At 49.7% G+C, this 18,487-nt stretch overlaps 2 protein-coding genes across 2 annotated transcripts in view; both read left to right on the top strand.

The window, feature by feature from the left end:
• LOC141192229 (uncharacterized) overlaps window positions 1-18,487 on the top strand; it is a 421,525-nt gene that overhangs the window by 79,184 nt on the left and 323,854 nt on the right. The window lies entirely within an intron of this gene.
• Window positions 9,538-18,487, top strand: part of LOC141192230 (uncharacterized) — a 480,396-nt gene continuing 471,446 nt past the window's right edge. The window contains exon 1 of the mRNA XM_073661721.1: window positions 9,538-9,596. The gene's annotated coding sequence lies outside the window, so the exon portion shown is untranslated. The remainder of the gene's footprint in view (window positions 9,597-18,487) is intronic.

Raw genomic sequence — 18,487 nt, 5'->3', positions numbered from 1 at the left:
AACTGGTCTGGCTCTGGCACAGGATTTGATAAATCTAGAGACCCACCTGTTCCCAGCCAAGTTACAATTATAGAGCGCCCCCAAGGCAGACACCTGAACTTTAAGAGTCCCCGTGGCTAGACCCAGGTCATGCCCCTTTTGCAGACACTCCAGGATTCCTTTGATTGGAGGCTTGTCTGTTATAAATTTTAGTCATTATTGGTTTCCTACTACCCAGCAGGGTAGAGACTAGCCCTGGTGAAAACCCCTTGTTACTTAGTAGTGACCTCTCAAATTCCACGCCGCTAGATGGAATCCTCTGGCTTGGAATACTGGTCCCTGAATGAGAAGTTCCGGCCTCTCTGGTAGAACCCAGGGATCTGAAACCGACATTAGTGGAAGCAGGGAGAACCAAGGCCTCTTGGGCCAAAAAGGGGCTATAAGAATTACCATTGCGCCATCCTCTTGAATCTTCCTCACCACTGCTGGAACCATTACTAACGGGGGAAAGGCATAGGCCTTCCTGAACTTCCAATGAATCTGGAGGGCATCTACAGCATGGGGATTTTCTGCTGGGTTTAAGGAACAGAATCTGTCTACTTTCCTGTTTGCTCTTGAGCCGAACAGATCTTTGTCTAGTTGTCCCCATAACTGGACAATCTGTCGGAAGACCCCCGGGTTTAAGCTCCACTCCCCCTGTTTTAGGGTGGGGCGGCTGATAAAATGTGCCCTTGCATTTTCCACTCTGCTTATGTGAAGGGCACTGAGAGATGGGAGATATTGCTCTGCCAGATGTAGGATTCTGTCTGCCACAGCCATCAGAGAGCGTGACCTTGTTCCCCCCTGGTGATTTACATAGGCTACTGTTGTCCGGTTGTCAGACCTGACCTGGACATGGTGACCCTGAATGTGAGGAAGGAAGCCTATCAGGGATTTCTCCGCTGCCCAAAGTTCTTTTAAGTTTGAGGATGCCCCCATTTCGAGGTATGCCCAGTGACCCTGTACTGAGAGCTCTGCTAGATGACACCCCCCCATCCGGAGCCGCTCACATCGGTTGTAATCACCAGATCTACTGGTCTGGACCACTGTACACCTGAGGTCAGATTTTCCCTGTCTGTCCACCATGAAAGGGAATCTACAGCTTCTAGGGAGAGAAAGAACTTCCTTTCTAAATGCCCGTTGAAGGACCTCTGCACTGACAGGACCTCCCATTAAAGAAGTCTCATATGCCCTTGAGCCCATCTGACTGCTGGGAGCCCAGGAGAGACATTGCTTCTCTTAGGGACATCACTGGAGACAGCATGGCTTTCAAGACTAAATTGATTACTTTGCTGACCTTGTATTCTGGGAGGAATCAGGCTTGGAGACGAGAATCCAGGATTAGACCTAGAAAGATATGAGTTCTTGAGGGGATTAATTTTGACTTTTGGGTATTTACCAACCATCCTAGCTGTTGCAACACCACCATGACTTCTAGAAGTTGACTGGAGCAGTGGACTTCTGATTTCCCTATTACCAAAAAGTCGTCTAAATAGGGAACGATCACTACGTTTTTGATTTGTAGAAAGGCTGTTACTTCCGCTATTAATTTTGTGAATATTCTCGGGGCTATGGAGAGGCCGAAGGGTAGGGCAGTAAACTGAAAATGCCTCAGTTCTTTCTGAATGAACAGGGCTACTCTCAGATATTTCTGGTAGTCTGGATGAATTGGGACGTGATAATATGCGTCCTTCAAGTCTATTACTGTCATAAAGCAGTCATGGTGCAAGAGCTTCACTGCCGAGCTCACTGACTCCATCTTGAAAGTCTGGTTCTCTATCAACTGGTTTAGACTCCTGAGGTTGATGATGGTCCTTAAGGACCCATTGGTTTTTCTTTATCATGAACAGAGGGGAATAGAATCCCTTCTTCCTTTGTGGTATCAGAACTTCGAGAAGGACCCGTTTCGTTTCCCTACTAGCCCCAATATTTCTGACTCCAGAGCTATCTGTTCTTCCTGGACCTTCCTCTTGGGGGTAATCATAAAGGTCCGGCGAGGAATCTGGCTGAACAGTATCTTCAGGCCACCACTCAGAATATTCAGAATCCAGGGGCTTGATGTAATGGCTTCCCAAGCTGGAATAAAGTGGGAAAGCTTCCCCCCTACCTCCAGCCTGGCGTCATTGGGAAGATTTTTTTGTATTGGAGGACGGTCCTCCAAACATATAGCCTGACTCTTTCTTGGACCCCCATCTTCTCCTGTCTCCTGGAGGGTGACCCTGATTTAAATTTTCTCCTCCGAAAACTAAACCTTTTTGAGTCCCCTGAAAATCCTGGGAACCCTTTGTTATTATCCCTCGGTTTTTCTAAAAGGTCATCCAGCTTCTGGCCAAACAGGAGTCTGCCGTCACACGGGAGGGAACATAATTTATGTTTGGATTGTAGGTCACCTGGACAACTCTTGAGCCACAAGGCCCGTCTGGCAGTATTAGATAGATTTGCTGATCTAGCCGAGAGTCTGAGTCCGCTGAAGAGTCTGCCAGGAAGACTGATGCTGCCTGCATTAGGGGCAGATTTGAAAGGATTCCATCCCTAGGGATCTTTTTATCCCTAAGTTGGTCTTCCAATTGTTGGAGCCACACCATGAGAGACCTTGCCAGCTACCTCAGGCTTCAGGCCTCCTGCTGCAGCTTCCCAAGTGTGACGTAGAAAGGAGTCAGCCTTTTTATCAAGGGCTTACTTTAGGACGCCTGAATCCTCCAAGGGTAGGGAAGATTTTTTTGGATGACCTGGCTACAGCCCCGTCAACTTTGGGGATTTTATCCCAAGGCTCAGAGTCCTTCTCCTCAAAGGGGTACCTTCTTTTAGAGAAGGAGGGGAAGGCCCCTTATCTCTCTGGTTTCTTCCACTCTCGGTCAATAAGGCGCTGAATTTTACTGTTTACCGGAAAGGAGCGTCTCTTTTTTTCTCCAAGGCCCGCAAACATAATGTCTTCCAGGGATTTGGATGCTTTCTCCTCCCCCAGACCCATGGTTGATCTGACTGATTTGGCCAGTTTGTCCGTACCCTCGATGGGGAAGCAGGGTCTACCGTTATCGATGAGGAAGAGGATGATGAAATCACTCAGCCATAGATCCTCGGACTGGGATGAATCAGAGTTGGAGGAGACATCTTTATGGGATCTTTTCTTCCCTCCAAACAACCCCTTCAGGGACCCTTGAACCTCTGCGTGGACTATGGATTTCAGATTGGATGCGAAATCCAGAGAATTTTCTGCTATGGTTTTATTAATGCAGTTCGGGCATAGCTGTTTTTGCAAATCTATGGGAAGGAAAGTTTGGCATAGGGCACAAATCCTGTGCTTTTGCTTGGCGCTACTCTTCTTAGGATCCTACAGAAGGACTCACATATGAGACTTCCCATTACTAAAAGGGTGACATTCACGAAGATCACTCACCCCTGAAGTCACAAACGGGTACCGGATTCGGAGGCTGTAGTGGAACACGCGATGATTCCTTTCTGGATGGTCCAGAGGTGTTTGATACCTTGCTCCTGCGGCTGCCACTGCGATTGCTCGAGCGGCTGTCTGTGTGAGAGGCGTCCGTCTACCTCTTCCTGTTATGCACACGCCCGGACTGACTGGCGTGTGCGTGATTAGTGATCCCACTGTACCATGAACCGAGGAGTGCCTGGAGGTGCGTAACTAAGTATCAACCCGATCTGACCAAGGTCGCACGTCGGCTCAGTCGACTCCGTGCACCAGGGAGGAACCGAGCAGAGGGACCAGGTGCTACTCCAGGTCAGACCCCGGACACGGCTGTTGACCCACACCGGGGAATGCAGGAACAGGCAGGTTAGGCTGGCATACAGACAGGTGGGTATTGGCAGGCACGACTGGTATGCAGACAGGTGGGCACTGATAAGCACGGCTGGTATGCACATAGGGGGGGTACTGGCAAGCACGGCTGGAGTGCAGACAGGGAGGTACTGGCAGGCACGGCTGGCGTGCAGACAGGGAGGTACTAGCAGGTTGGAGCGCAGGCTGGATAGGGTCCAGTACAGACTGGTATACAGGAACAGAACCGCAGATGCGGTAGACTAGCAGAGTAAAGCGAAATCGCCAGAGCGGAGGACAAGGCTGAGCAGAGCGAAACCGCTGGTGCGGTGAGCAAGTAAAGCAGAGCGAAACCGCAGGTGCGGTGGACAAGGTAGAGCAGATCGAAACTGCCGGAGTGGTGGACTAGGCAGAGCAGGAAGGAACCGCCAGAGCGGTGGACAAGGCAGAGCAGAGCGAAACCGCTGCTGCGGTGAGCAAGCGGAGCAGAGCGAAACCGCAGGTGCGGTGGACAAGGCAGGGCAGAGCGAAACCGCCGGAGCGGTGGACAAGGCAGAGCAAAGAGAAACCGCCGGAGCGGTGGACAAGGCAGAGCAGAGCGAAACCGCTGGTGCGGTGAGCAAGCGGAGCAGAGCGAAACCGCAGGTGCGGTGAACAAGGCTGAGCAGAGCGAAACCGCCCGAGCGGTGGACAAGGCAGAGCAGAGAGGAACCGCCGGAGCGGTGGACAAGGCAGAGCAGAGAGGAACCGCCGGAGTGGTGAGCAAGCAGGGCAGAGCGAAACCGCCAGAGCGGTAAACAAGGTAGAGCGGAGCAAAACCGCCGGAGCGGTGGACAAGGCAGGGCAGAGCGAAACTGCCGGAGCGGTGGGCAAGGCAGAGCAGAGAGAAACTGCCAGAGCGGTGGACAAGGCAGAGCAGAACGAAACCGCAGGAGTGGTGGGCAAGACAGAGCAGAGAGCAGAGAGAAACCGCCAGAGCGGTGGACAAGGCAGAGATGACAGGGCTCTGTTCACATGGAACAGACTGGAAGGGACAAGCAGAACCATATACGCACAAGGTACTTACAATGAAGTAGCGAGTGGACTCTAAACTCACAAACAGAAGTACAGAGACAACGAGTTGGAGTTAGGTGCAGGTTCAGACACTGTAGGAACAGGGAAGGTACGGACATAGAGACAAACAGGTAACAGGCTAGGAGACAGTTCAGACAGGAACTGACACTGCAACGAGATACAGGAACGAGCCTGGGTATACAGCCCCAGAATGGCGAAAACAGACAAGAAGTCACAGATAACAGGTCTGGGTATACAGCCCCCAGAGATGGTGGAAACAGACAAGAAGTCACAGATAACAGGTCTGGGTATACAGTCCCCAGAGATGGCGGAAACAGACAAGAAGCAGAACTGGACCTGGCAACTTCAGAGTCAAGGAGCACACTGAATGTTAGTGTTGCTCAGGCACCTCCTTCAGGGTGGAGTGGGTTTAAATATCCAGTGACTCACAGCAGCTATAAGAATCAGGAAGTAACCAGGCCGCCGCCCTAAGCAGTCAGACCAGAGGCATGCACACAGCATGAACAGGAGCAAGGTTTGCAGACTGGACTGAAGGGTAAGATTGCGATCTTGCATAGTGGGAGGTGGTACACTATGCAAGCACGCTGCCAGGGATGTTACACTTCCATTGCTGAGGTAGAGGGGTTAGCTGCTGCTCTTGACTATCTGGTCAGCCATCTTGCAGAAGCTTGAGCCACGCTCCCAGGATAACCCCCCCATAATATAGAGCCATCCAGAACCTCCTCCGGTTCAAGGGCCCTCCCCCCCTTCCCAGGCCGAGGCTCCAAACAAAAAACTGGCCCACGAGCGCTTTACAGGGCACCGACATCTTGGATCGGGCACCATACGGTGCAGCGGTCTACAGGAAGCCGGAGCCTGCCTCACCGCGTTCGCCCGCTCGGACGCAGGAACCAAGGGAGCTGCGGATGGCGCTTCTGGAGGCTGGAACCCGGTGCACAGGCCAGTGCCTGTTCTTCCACACCGGAACAGGCCCAGGTAAGTTCTTTTATATCCAAACAGGTTCCCATCAAGGACAGGAAACCAAATGAAGCAAGGGAGAGGTACCGCCTTTTTATTTCAGACGGTTTCCTGTCCTTGATGGGGCGGATCCCTCTCTCAAGGTGTGCTGTCATGGGTGAGGGGAAAAAATGGATTTAAATATGGGACCAAGGAAGAGAAGGTGGCATTGTTTGCCGATGATTTACGATTATTCCTTGGGGATGCTCGGGGGTCTCTGGAGAGCAAGCTGGCGACTATCTCTAGCTGACTTATTCCTTCCAAAGACCATACTAAGGACTAGGGAGCACTTATTACAAGTGGAGAAATGACCATTTGGGCAAACAGGAAAGAGAAAGGAAAATTCAGAAAAATGGGGATGATCACCATAATTACAATAAAACGGTGAGGTTCCAGCAGACTGACTGATCCGACTGTAAGGCCACGGCTCCACTGTCAGTATTTGGTCAGTATTTTTCCTCGGGAGTGGGAGCCAAAACCAGGTGAAGAACAATCAGACAAAAGGTATAATAGAAACAAGTCACCAATTCTACATTTATCACGCACTACAGGTTTTGGCTACCATTCCTGAGAAAAAATACTGACCAAATACTAATAGTGGGGTGGTGGCCTTAAAGGCAAACTCGGCAAGAAGCAAGAATGAAGTTGCAGCAAAACACTGAGCTGCAACAAAACACCTTAAAATTTGTTATAGAGATTGATTAGTCCTTTCTGTCTGACCAATGGTTTCAGGGTGGTAGGCACAGGAAAATAAATGAATTCCCAGTTTGTTACAAAAAGCTCTGCAGAATTTGGAGACAAATTGCACTACCCTACCACACACAATGTCAAGAGGGATCCCATGTACTCTTACTTTATGCGAATTAAAAAACCTGGAGAATGTCTCTGCATTAGGTAATCCTCTGACAAAGGGTACAAAATGAGCCCGTTTAATGAATCAGTCAATGACCACCCAAAGACAGTCTTCCCACCAGGCAGAGGCAAATCCGTGATGAAATCCATGGACAGATGAGTTCACTGTCTTTCTGGAATTGCAATGGAGCCAATACTCCACCTGGACTGTTATGACAGACTTTAGCATGTGCGCAAACTACACAAGCAGATACAAAATCTTTAATATAATTATTCATAGATGGCCAGCAAAAAAGCCTAATAATAGCTTTCTGCATAGATGTGAACTGCGGATGACCACTCATGATGAAATCATGAAACTCCTGCAACAGACACAATCTTAGGTACACAACTACAAATAATTTGGACCTAGGCGTGGCGAAAGGAGCAAACGATTGGACTTTACGGATCTCAGCTTCAACCTCCAACGATATCACAGAAACCACAAAGCCCTCAGGGAGAATGGAGGTTTTGGAGAAGAAACAGAACTAAAACTGCTTGGACCTCGGCCTGAAAGTGATAGAGAAATTGAATCTAGAGAAAAATAAGGACCCTCTGGCCTGTCTAGGAGTTAGCCATTTAGCTGATTCAATAAACGCTAAATTCTTCTGGTCAGTGACCACAGTGATTTGATGAACTTCTCCCTCCAGAAAATGTCTTAAAACCTTAAAGGCTAATTTAACAACGAGTAACTCACAATTCCCAACAGCATAATTTCTTTCAGCAGATGAAAATTTTCTTAATAAAAAAACACATGGCCACAAATTGGTCAGAGTCTCGGAACATTGAAATAAAACGGCCCCTACCCCGACCTCCGAAACATCCACCTCCACAATGAATGGTTCTTGGAGATGGGGTTGGATTAGAACAGGAGCAGACAAACACTCCTTCAATTTCTCAAAAGCCCCAATAGCATCCGGTGGCCAAACCTTGAGATCTGCCACCTTACGTGTGACGTCAGTAATCTGAGAAAAAAAACCTAAAGAATTTCCTATAATAGTTGGAGAATCCTACAAAATGTTGCAACACTTTCAGGTCACTAGGTTGGACCCAATCTATTATGGCTTTCACCTTCCCAGGATCCATCGTAAACCCATCAGCCGATAAAATGACCCGGGAATGAAACTTTCTGAACAGAAAAAAAAACATTTCTCAATTTCAGCAAAGAAAGAAAGAATTCTCCCTCAATCTTTCTAATACAACACAGACATGTTCCTGGTGAGAATCCAAATTAGGAGAGAAAATTCTCTATCATCAAGATAAATCACAAGAAATCTCCCAAAGTAATCAGAGAAATATCATTCAGAGAGTTGTGAAATTCTGTTGGTGCATTGGAGAATCCAAATGGCAGAACGAGATTATCGAATAAAGCCTCTGCTCCGTACAGATCGTACACACATAGCTCCGCTCCTTACACGTCGTACACACATGGCTCCACTCCGCATGCCTCGTACACACTCTGCTCCGCTCTGTACACCTTGTACACACGCGGCTCTGCTCCGTACACCTCGTACACAAGCAGCTCCGCTCCGTACACCTCGTACACGCTCGGCTCCGCTTCGTACACATCGTACACGCGCGGCTCCGCTTCGTACACCTAGTACACGCGCGGCTCCGCTTCGTACACCCCGTACACGCGCGGCTCCGCTTCGTACACGCGCGGCTCTGCTCAGTACACCTCGTACACACCCGGCTCCGCTCCGTACACCTCGTACACACACAGTTTCGCTCCGTACACCTCGTACACGCGTGGCTCCGCTCCGTACACGTCGTACACGTGTGGCTCCGCTCCGTACACGTCGTACACGCGCGGCTCAGCTCCGTACACGTCGTACACGCGCGGCTCCGCTCCCTACGCCTCGTACAAGCACGGCTCCGCTCCGTACGACTCGTACACGCACGGCTCCGCTCCGTACACCTCGTACATGCACGGCTCCGCTTCGTACACCTCGTACACACACGGCTCCGCTCCGTACACCTCGTACACACACGGCTCCGCTCCGTACACCTCGTACACACGCTGCTCTGCTCCGTACACCTCGTACACACGCGGCTCTGCTCCGTACACCTCGTACACGCACGGCTCCGCTCCGTACACGCACGGCTCCGCTCCGTACACCTCGTACACGCACGGCTCCGCTCCGTACACGCACGGCTCCGCTCCGTACACACACGGCTCCGCTCCGTACACCTCGTACACGCGCGGCTCCGCTCCGTACGCCTCGTACACGCGCGGCTCCGCTCCGTACGCCTCGTACACGCGCGGCTCCGCTCCGTACGCCTCGTACACGCGCGGCTCCGCTCCGTACGCCTCGTACACGCGCGGCTCTGCTCCGTACGCCTCGTACACGTGCGCCTCCGCTCCGTACGCCTCGTACACGCGCGGCTCTGCTCCGTACGCCTCGTACACGCGCGGCTCTGCTCCGTACGCCTCGTACACGCGCGGCTCCGCTCCGTACGCCTCGCACACGCGCGGCTCCGCTCCGTACGCCTCGTACACGCGCGGTTCCGCTCCGTACGCCTCGTACGCGCGCGGCTCTGCTCCGTACACCTCGTACACACGTGGCTCCGCTCCGTACACCTCGTACACACGCGGCTCTGCTCCGTACACCTCGTACACACGCGGCTCCGCTCCGTACACCTCGTACACGTGGGTTCGCTCCGCACGCTCATCCAGCACAAACTGCAGCTCATCCAGCACCATGACAACCAGCACAGCAGAGTCCTGCATCCACTGAGGCCCCTGATCATGTGACCCCTGACTCCTCCCCTCCTGTGACCTCATCACAGCTCCTGTGCACACAGAGCAGCCATATATGTGGTGGCGGCTCTGCAGGTGGAGGTATGTGGAGACCCCCATTACTGGGCGCAGGGGGCATTAACCACTTCAGCACCGAGACTCTTTTGGGGTCTTGTGTTTCCCCTTTATAAGAATCATAAGGTTTTTGTTCTGTTTCCTGTAATAAAGCCGATAAAATGACCCGGGAATGAAATTTTCTGAACAGAAAAAAAAACATTTCTCAATTTCAGCAAAGAAAGAAAGAATTCTCCCTCAATCTTTCTAATACAACATGGACATGTTCCTGGTGAGAATCCAAATCAGGAGAGAAAATTCTCTATCATCAAGATAAATCACAAGAAATCTCCCAAAGTAATCAGAGAAATATCATTCAGAGAGTTGTGAAATTCTGTTGGTGCATTGGAGAATCCAAATGGCAGAACGAGATTATCGAATAAAGCCTCTGCTCCGTACAGATCGTACACACATAGCTCCGCTCCTTACACGTCGTACACACATGGCTCCACTCCGCATGCCTCGTACACACGCGGCTCCGCTCTGTACACCTTGTACACACGCGGCTCCGCTGCGTACACCTCGTACACGCGCGGCTCCGCTTCGTACACATCGTACACGCGCGGCTCCGCTTCATACACCTCGTACACGCGCGGCTCCGCTTCGTACACCTCGTACACGCGCGGCTCCGCTTCGTACACGCGCGGCTCCGCTCCGTATAGCTCGTACACGCGCGGCTCTGCTCAGTACACCTCGTACACACCCGGCTCCGCTCCGTACACCTCGTACACACACAGTTTCGCTCCGTACACCTCGTACATGCGTGGCTCCGCTCCGTACACGTCGTACACGCGCGGCTCAGCTCCGTACACCTCGTACAAGCACGGCTCCGCTCCGTACGCCTCGTACACGCACGGCTCCGCTCCGTACGCCTCGTACACGCGCGGCTCCGCTCTGTGCGCCTCGTACGGAAGTGCATTGAGGTGAAGGGTACATTGCTGGAAAAGGAAGAAAAAAAAAAAAAAAACTCTTTAAATCTCTTAGTTTGCGAGTGTGAACGAGCTGCGTGTGTCCGGAGCGTAAGTGCGAACGAAAGTAAGTGTTTGACTTGTTTTTCAGTGACTTTGGATTCAGGGAGTTTGGAAGGGAGGACTTAGGACTGAATTGCTGACTGTGTTTCATTCTTTCTTTACTTTACTTTTTACTTAATTAATCCACCTGACCTACTTATCTGATTCCCCCGTCCATACTTGATACTTAACTGATCCCCCGCCGATATCTAATTGATACACTTGCACATCCCTAATTGATCCCCGTCCATACACCTATATATAAATAATTGTGTTTTGTACTTGTATATATATATACTGACTGTATCCCCATATTTAGAATGACGTCCATGTTGGCCGGAGCCGTGCAGTGTACATCTTGCGCAATGTATGCATTCCGTGAGCAACCGCTCGAGGATCCATACTGCTGCGAGAGATGTGAGCATATCGTGCACTTGGAAGCCCAAATTCTGGATCTAAGTGCTCAGATAGCGGTACTGAGGAGCATCGACAACATGGAACGGAGTTTGCTGCTCACCGAGCAGATACTCAATGGGTCAATACTGGGGGTGGAGCATAGAGGGGAAGTGCAGGCTGAACAGGCAGGGAGCTGGATAACAGTTAGGAGGGATAGAGGGAAGAAGTATAGGAAGGCTGGTTCAGAACCGGCATTATTGGAGCACGACAGATCCTCTGACCGCCTGGGGAGTGTATGCTCCAGTAATGAGGGGGAGGGGGGAAGTGTAGGGCAGGCAAGACAGGTTCTGGTAGTGGGTGACTCTATTATTAGGGGGACAGACAGGGCAATCTGTCACAAAGACCGGGATCGCCGAACGGTGTGCTGCCTCCTTGGCGCTCGAGTCCGGCACATCGCGGATCGGGTTGACAGGTTACTGGGTGGGGGTGGTGAAGACCCAGCGGTCATGGTCCACATCGACACCAATGACAAAGTGAGTGGTAGATGGAGGGTCCTTAAAAATGATTTCAGGGACCTAGGTAGGAAGCTTAGGGCAAGGACCTCCAAGGTAGTTTTCTCAGAAATACTACCAATCCCGCGAGCCACACAGGAGCGCCAACGGGAAGTTAGGGAGGTGAATAAGTGGCTAAAGAGTTGGTGCAAGGCAGAAGGGTTTGGGTTCATGGAGAACTGGGTCGACTTCGCGGTCGGCTACAGGCTCTACCGTAGGGACGGGCTGCACCTCAATGGGGAGGGTGCAGCGGTGCTGGGGAAGAAGATGGCTAATAGGTTGGAGGAGTTTTTAAATTAGAGACGGGGGGGGAAACCAAGGAAATAGGTGGGATGTGAGGCAAGCAAGGGGGAAGGGGAGAAGTGAATATAATGAGGGTGGAGAGGGGGGTGGGGATAGTACAGTTAGATCGTTAGAGAAGAATAGGATGCTAAATAACCCCAAAGTTTTATCTTGCATGCTGACCAACGCAAGAAGCCTGACCAATAAGGCGGGTGAGCTGCAGGCGCTTATATCGGAGGAGAGGTATGACATCGTAGGTATAACAGAGACTTGGCTAGATGATAGCTACGACTGGGCGGTAAATTTATTAGATTATAGTTTATTTAGAAGGGACCGGAAACAGGGGAAAGGCGGAGGAGTCTGCTTATATGTAAAGTCATGTCTAAAACCCAGACTAAGGGAAGATATAGGAGAGGGAGAAGAGGGGGTCGAGTCCATGTGGGTAGAGATAGAGGGAACTAAAAATAATAATAAAATATTACTGGGGGTCTGCTATAAGCCACCCAATATAACAGAGGAGAATGAGAAACTGCTATTAGGACAAATAGACAAAGTAGCAAAACATAATGAAGTGATTGTAATGGGGGATTTCAACTACCCGGATATTGACTGGGAAACAGAAACCTGTAGATCTCAGAAAGGTAAAAGGTTCTTGACAAATATTAAGGATAATTATCTCTCCCAACTAGTGCAGGAACCAACGAGAGGGAAGGCCGTGTTGGACTTAATATTGACTAATAGGCCTGATAGAATAACTGAGGTACAGATAGGGGGGCACCTAGGTAATAGCGACCATAATATTATCGACTTCAAAATGCCCTTCAGTAGGGTTATCAATAAGGGAACAACAAAAACATTAAACTTTAGGAGGGCGAAGTTTGATCAGCTGAAAGAAAGCCTTCAACTTATTGACTGGGACAAAGTTCTTAATCAAAAGAATACGAATAGTAAATGGGAAATCTTCAAAAGAATTCTGAATACTCAGTGCGAGAGATATATACCGTATTGGAATAAAAGGGCCAGAAATAAGAGGAAACCAATATGGTTGAACAAGAACGTAAAAGGGACGTTAAATAGCAAAAAAGAGGCATTCAAGAGATTAAAACAGGAAAACAGTAAGGAGGCACTAATGTGTTACAAGGAAAAAACGAGAATCTGTAAAAAACAAATAAAAATAGCGAAGGAGGAAACAGAGAGACATATTGCTAGGGAAAGTAGATCAAATCCCAAACTGTTCTTTACGTATATAAATAGTAAAAGGATTAAATCGGATAATATTGGACCGATAAAAAGTGAGGAAGGCAAAATCATAGAGAAAGATGAGGATAAAGCTAATCTATTAAATAATTTTTTTTCGACAACTTTCACAGAGGAAATCGAACTAACAGGAGAAATGAGAAGTGACAAGCTTAATCCTCCACTAAGTATGACAAATCTAACCCAAGCTGGGGTACAGAAACGCCTCAGTATCATTAAAATAAACAAATCCCCAGGACCTGATGGCATACACCCACGGGTACTAAGGGAACTAAGTAATGTGATAGACAGACCATTATATCTTATATTTAAGGACTCTGTTGAGACTGGGTCTGTGCCACTTGATTGGCGACAGGCGAATGTAGTGCCAATATTCAAAAAGGGAGCGAAAAGTGACGCCGGAAACTATCGGCCGGTGAGTCTGACGTTCGTTGTGGGCAAAATTTTTGAAAGCTTCATTAAAGAGGCAATTACGGAGCATCTTGATGCTAATAATCTTTTAATCCCGAACCAACATGGATTCATGAGGAATCGCTCCTGCCAAACAAACCTGATTGACTTCTACGAGGAGGTTAGCTCTCGAGTAGATCAGGGGGAACCAGTGGATGTCGTGTATCTCGACTTCTCAAAAGCGTTCGATAGCGTGCCACATAATAGGTTGGTATACAAAATGAGAATGATGGGGCTGGGGGAAAATGTCTGCAAGTGGGTAGCTAACTGGCTAAAGGATAGAAGGCAGAGGGTGGTTATAAATGGAATATACTCAGATTGGGTAAGCGTCACTAGTGGGGTACCACAGGGGTCTGTACTAAACCCAATGTTATTTAATATCTTTATTAACGACATAGTCAACGGGATAAATAGTAAAATATCAATATTTGCAGATGACACAAAGTTATGTAAAACAATTAATACAAAAGAGGACAGTGCAGACCTACAGAGGGATTTGGATAAGCTGGGTAGGTGGAGCATTAAATGGCAAATGAGGTTTAACGAGGAGAAATGTAAGGTCATACATATGGGAAGGAAAAATGGAAGTCATCAGTACTCACTGAATGGGAAATCATTGGGGAATTCAGAGATGGAGAAGGACTTGGGCATCTTGATTGATAGCAAACTAAATTGGAGTGCCCAAAGTCAGGCCGCTGCTGTAAGGGCAAACAGGGTAATGGGATGTATCAGAAGAGGTATAGCTGCAAAGGATGAGAACATTGTTCTTCCACTGTACAAAGCACTGGTCAGACCACACTTGGAATACTGTGCTCAGTTATGGGCCCCAATATATAGAAAGGATATAAATGAGCTTGAAAAGGTACAAAGGAGGGCAACAAAATTAATAAAGGGAATGGAGGGACTGCAATACCCAGAGAGGTTGGCAAAACTAGGACTATTCAGCTTGGAAAAGAGAAGGTTGAGGGGGGACATAATAAATGTGTACAAATATGTTAGGGGACAGTATAGAGATCTTGCCCGAGATTTGTTCAAAAGGAGGGATATTACGGTAACAAGAGGGCACTCACTAAGACTGGAAGAGAAAAGGTTTCAGCACCAGCATAGGAAGGGGTTCTTTACGGTAAGAGCAGTGAGAATATGGAATTCACTGAGTGAGGAGACGGTAATGTCGGATTCACTACACCAGTTCAAGCGGGGACTGGATGCATTTCTAGATACCAGGCAGATTTCAGCATATACTTAAAAATAAAATAAAATAGTAGGTTGATACAGGGATTTATTCTGACTGCTGGTTTCAGAGTCGGGAGGGAATTTTTCCTCAGGTGAAGATTGGCCAAATCATTTGGGGTTTTTGCCCTCCTCTGGACCAACTTTAGCAATTACAGAACTAACAGGTCGAACTTGATGGACGCAAGTCTTTATTCGGCTTTACAAACTATGTTACTATGTTACACGCGCGGCTCCGCTCCGTACGCCTCGTACACGCGCGGCTCCGCTCCGTACGCCTCGTACACGCGCGGCTCCGCTCCGTACGCTTCGCACACGCGCGGCTCCGCTCCGTACGCCGCGCACACGCGCGGTTCCGCTCCGTACGCCTCGTACACGCGCGGCTCCGCTCCGTACGCCTCGTACACGCGCGGCTCCGCCCCGTACGCCTCGTACACGCGCGGCTCCGCTCCGTACGCCTCGCACACGCGCTGCTCCGCTCCGTACGCCTCGCACACGCACGGCTCCGCTCCGTACGCCTCGCACACGCGCGGCTCCGCTCCGTACGCCTCGTACACGCGCGGCTCCGCTCCGTACACCTCGTACACACGCGGCTCCGCTCCGTACGCCTCGTACACACGCGGCTCCGCTCCGTACACCTCGTACACACGCGGCTCTGCTCCGTACGCCTCGTACACACGCGGCTCTGCTACATCCACACTGTAAACCCCTCCTGACCCCACACATAAACTTCAGCTCATCCAGCACCATGACAACCAGCACAGCAGAGTCCTGCATCCACTGAGGCCCCTGATCATGTGACCCCTGACCCCTCCCCTCCTGTGACCTCATCACAGCTCCTGTGCGCACAGAGCAGCCATATATGTGGTGGCGGCTCTGCAGGTGGAGGTATGTGGAGACCCCATTACTGGGCGCAGGGGGCATTAACCACTTCAGCACCGAGACTCTTTTGGGGTCTTGTGTTTCCCCTTTATAAGAATCATAAGGTTTTTGTTCTGTTTCCTGTAATAGATACATACGACCCAACTATGGAGACACGAAGGGAGGAAACGTATTGTTCTCATAGTATAGGACCCCTTTACTGCCCCCACAGTGTAATGCCCCCATTATACCCCTATACAGGATGTATGATGCCCCCACAGTGTAATACCCCCATTATGCCCCTTATGCAGTATATATGATACCCCCACAGTGTAATGCCCCCATTATGCCCCTTATGCAGTATGTATGATGCCCCCACAGTGTAATGCCCCCATTATGCCCCTTATGCAGTATGTATGATGCCCCCACAGTGTAATGCCCCCATTATACCCCTTATGCAGTATGTATGATGCCCCCACAGTGTAATGCCCCCATTATACCCCTTATGCAGTATGTATGATGCCCCCACAGTGTAATGCCCCCATTATGCCCCTTATGCAGTATGTATGATGCCCCCACACAGTGTAATGCCCCATATGCAGTATGTATGATGCCTCCACAGTGTAATGCCCCCATTATGCCCCACATACAGTGTGTATGATGCCCCCACACAGTGTAATGCCCCCATTATGCCCCTTATGCAGTGTGTATGATGCCCCCACACAGTGTAATGCCCCCATTATGCCCCTTAGGCAGTATGTATGATGCCCCCACAGTGTAATGCCCCCATTATGCCCCTTATGCAGTATGTATGATGCCCCCACACAGTGTAATGCCCCCATTATGCCCCCATTATGCCCCTTATGCAGTATGTATGATGCCCCCACACAGTGTAATGCCCCCATTATTCCTCTTATTCAGTATGTATGATGCCCCCATTATGCCCCTTATGCAGGATGTATGATACCCCCACACAGTGTAATGCCCCCATTATGCCCCTTATTCAGGATGTATGATGCCCCCAGACAGTGTAATGCCCCCATTATGCCCCTTATGCAGTATGTATGATGCCCCCACACAGTGTAATGCCCCCATTATGCCCCTTATGCAGTATGTATGATGCCCCCACACAGTGTAATGCCCCCATTTTGCCCCTTATGCAGTATGTATGATGCCCCCACAGTGTAATGCCCCCATTATGCCCCTTATGCAGTATGTATGATGCCCCCACAGTGTAATGCCCCCATTATACCCCTTATACAAGATGTATGATGCCCCCCACACAGTGTAATGCCCCCATTACGCCCCTTATGCAGCGTGTGTAATGCCCCCATTATGCCCCTTATGCAGTATGTATGATGCCCCCACACAGTGTAATGCCCCATATGCAGTATGTATGATGCCTCCACAGTGTAATGCCCCCATTATGCCCCATATACAGTGTGTATGATGCCCCCACACAGTGTAATGCCCCCATTATGGCCCTTATGCAGTATGTATGATGCCCCCATTATGACCCTTATGCAGTATGTATGATGCCCCCACACAGTGTAATGCCCCCATTATGCCCCTTATGCAGTGTGTATGATGCCCCCACAGTGTAATACCCCCATTATGCCCCTTATGCAGTATGTATGATGCCCCCACACAGTGTAATGCCCCCATTATTCCTCTTATTCAGTATGTATGATGCCCCCACACAGTGTAATGCCCCCATTATGCCCCTTATGCAGGATGTATGATGCCCCCACACAGTGTAATGCCCCCATTATGCCCCTTATTCAGGATGTATGATGCCCCCATAGTGTAATGCCCCCATTATGCCCCTTATGCAGTATGTATGATGCCCCCACACCGTGTAATGCCCCCATTATGCCCCTTATGCAGTATGTATGATGCCCCCACACAGTGTAATGCCCCCATTATGCCCCTTATGCAGGATGTATGATGCCCCCACACAGTGTAATGCCCCCATTATGCCCCTTATGCAGTATGTATGATGACCCCACACAGTGTAATGCCCCCATTATGCCCCTTATGCAGTATGTATGATGACCCCACACAGTGTAATTCCCCCATTATGCCCCTTATGCAGTATGTATGATGACCCCACACAGTGTAATGCCCCCATTATGCCCCTTATGCAGTATGTATGATGACCCCACACAGTGTAATGCCCCCATTATGCCCCTTATGCAGGATGTATGATGCCCCCACACAGTGTAATGCCCCCATTATGCCCCTTATGCAGTATGTATGATGACCCCACACAGTGTAATGCCCCCATTATGCCCCTTATGCAGTATGTATGATGACCCCACACAGTGTAATGCCCCCATTATGCCCCTTATGCAGTATGTATGATGACCCCACACAGTGTAATGCCCCCATTATGCCCCTTATGCATGATGTATGATGCCCCCACACAGTGTAATGCCCCCATTATGCCCCTTATGCAGTATGTATGATGCCCCCACACAGTGTAATGCCCCATATGCAGTATGTATGATGCCTCCACAGTGTAATGCCCCCATTATGCCCCATATACAGTGTGTATGATGCCCCCACACAGTGTAATGCCCCCATTATGGCCCTTATGCAGTATGTATGATGCCCCCATTATGCCCCTTATGCAGTATGTATGATGCCCCCACACAGTGTAATGCCCCCATTATGCCCCTTATGCAGTATGTATGATGCCCCCACACAGTGTAATGCCCCCATTATGCCCCTTATGCAGTATGTATGATGACCCCACACAGTGTAATGCCCCCATTATGCCCCTTATGCAGTATGTATGATGACCCCACACAGTGTAATTCCCCCATTATGCCCCTTATGC

Source organism: Phyllobates terribilis, unplaced genomic scaffold, assembly GCF_046119375.1.
Source record: "Phyllobates terribilis strain yellow unplaced genomic scaffold, ASM4611937v1 Scaffold_56__1_contigs__length_8794411, whole genome shotgun sequence".
Lineage (NCBI taxonomy): Eukaryota > Metazoa > Chordata > Amphibia > Anura > Dendrobatidae > Phyllobates > Phyllobates terribilis.
This window is presented reverse-complemented; position numbering and strand designations above follow the sequence as displayed.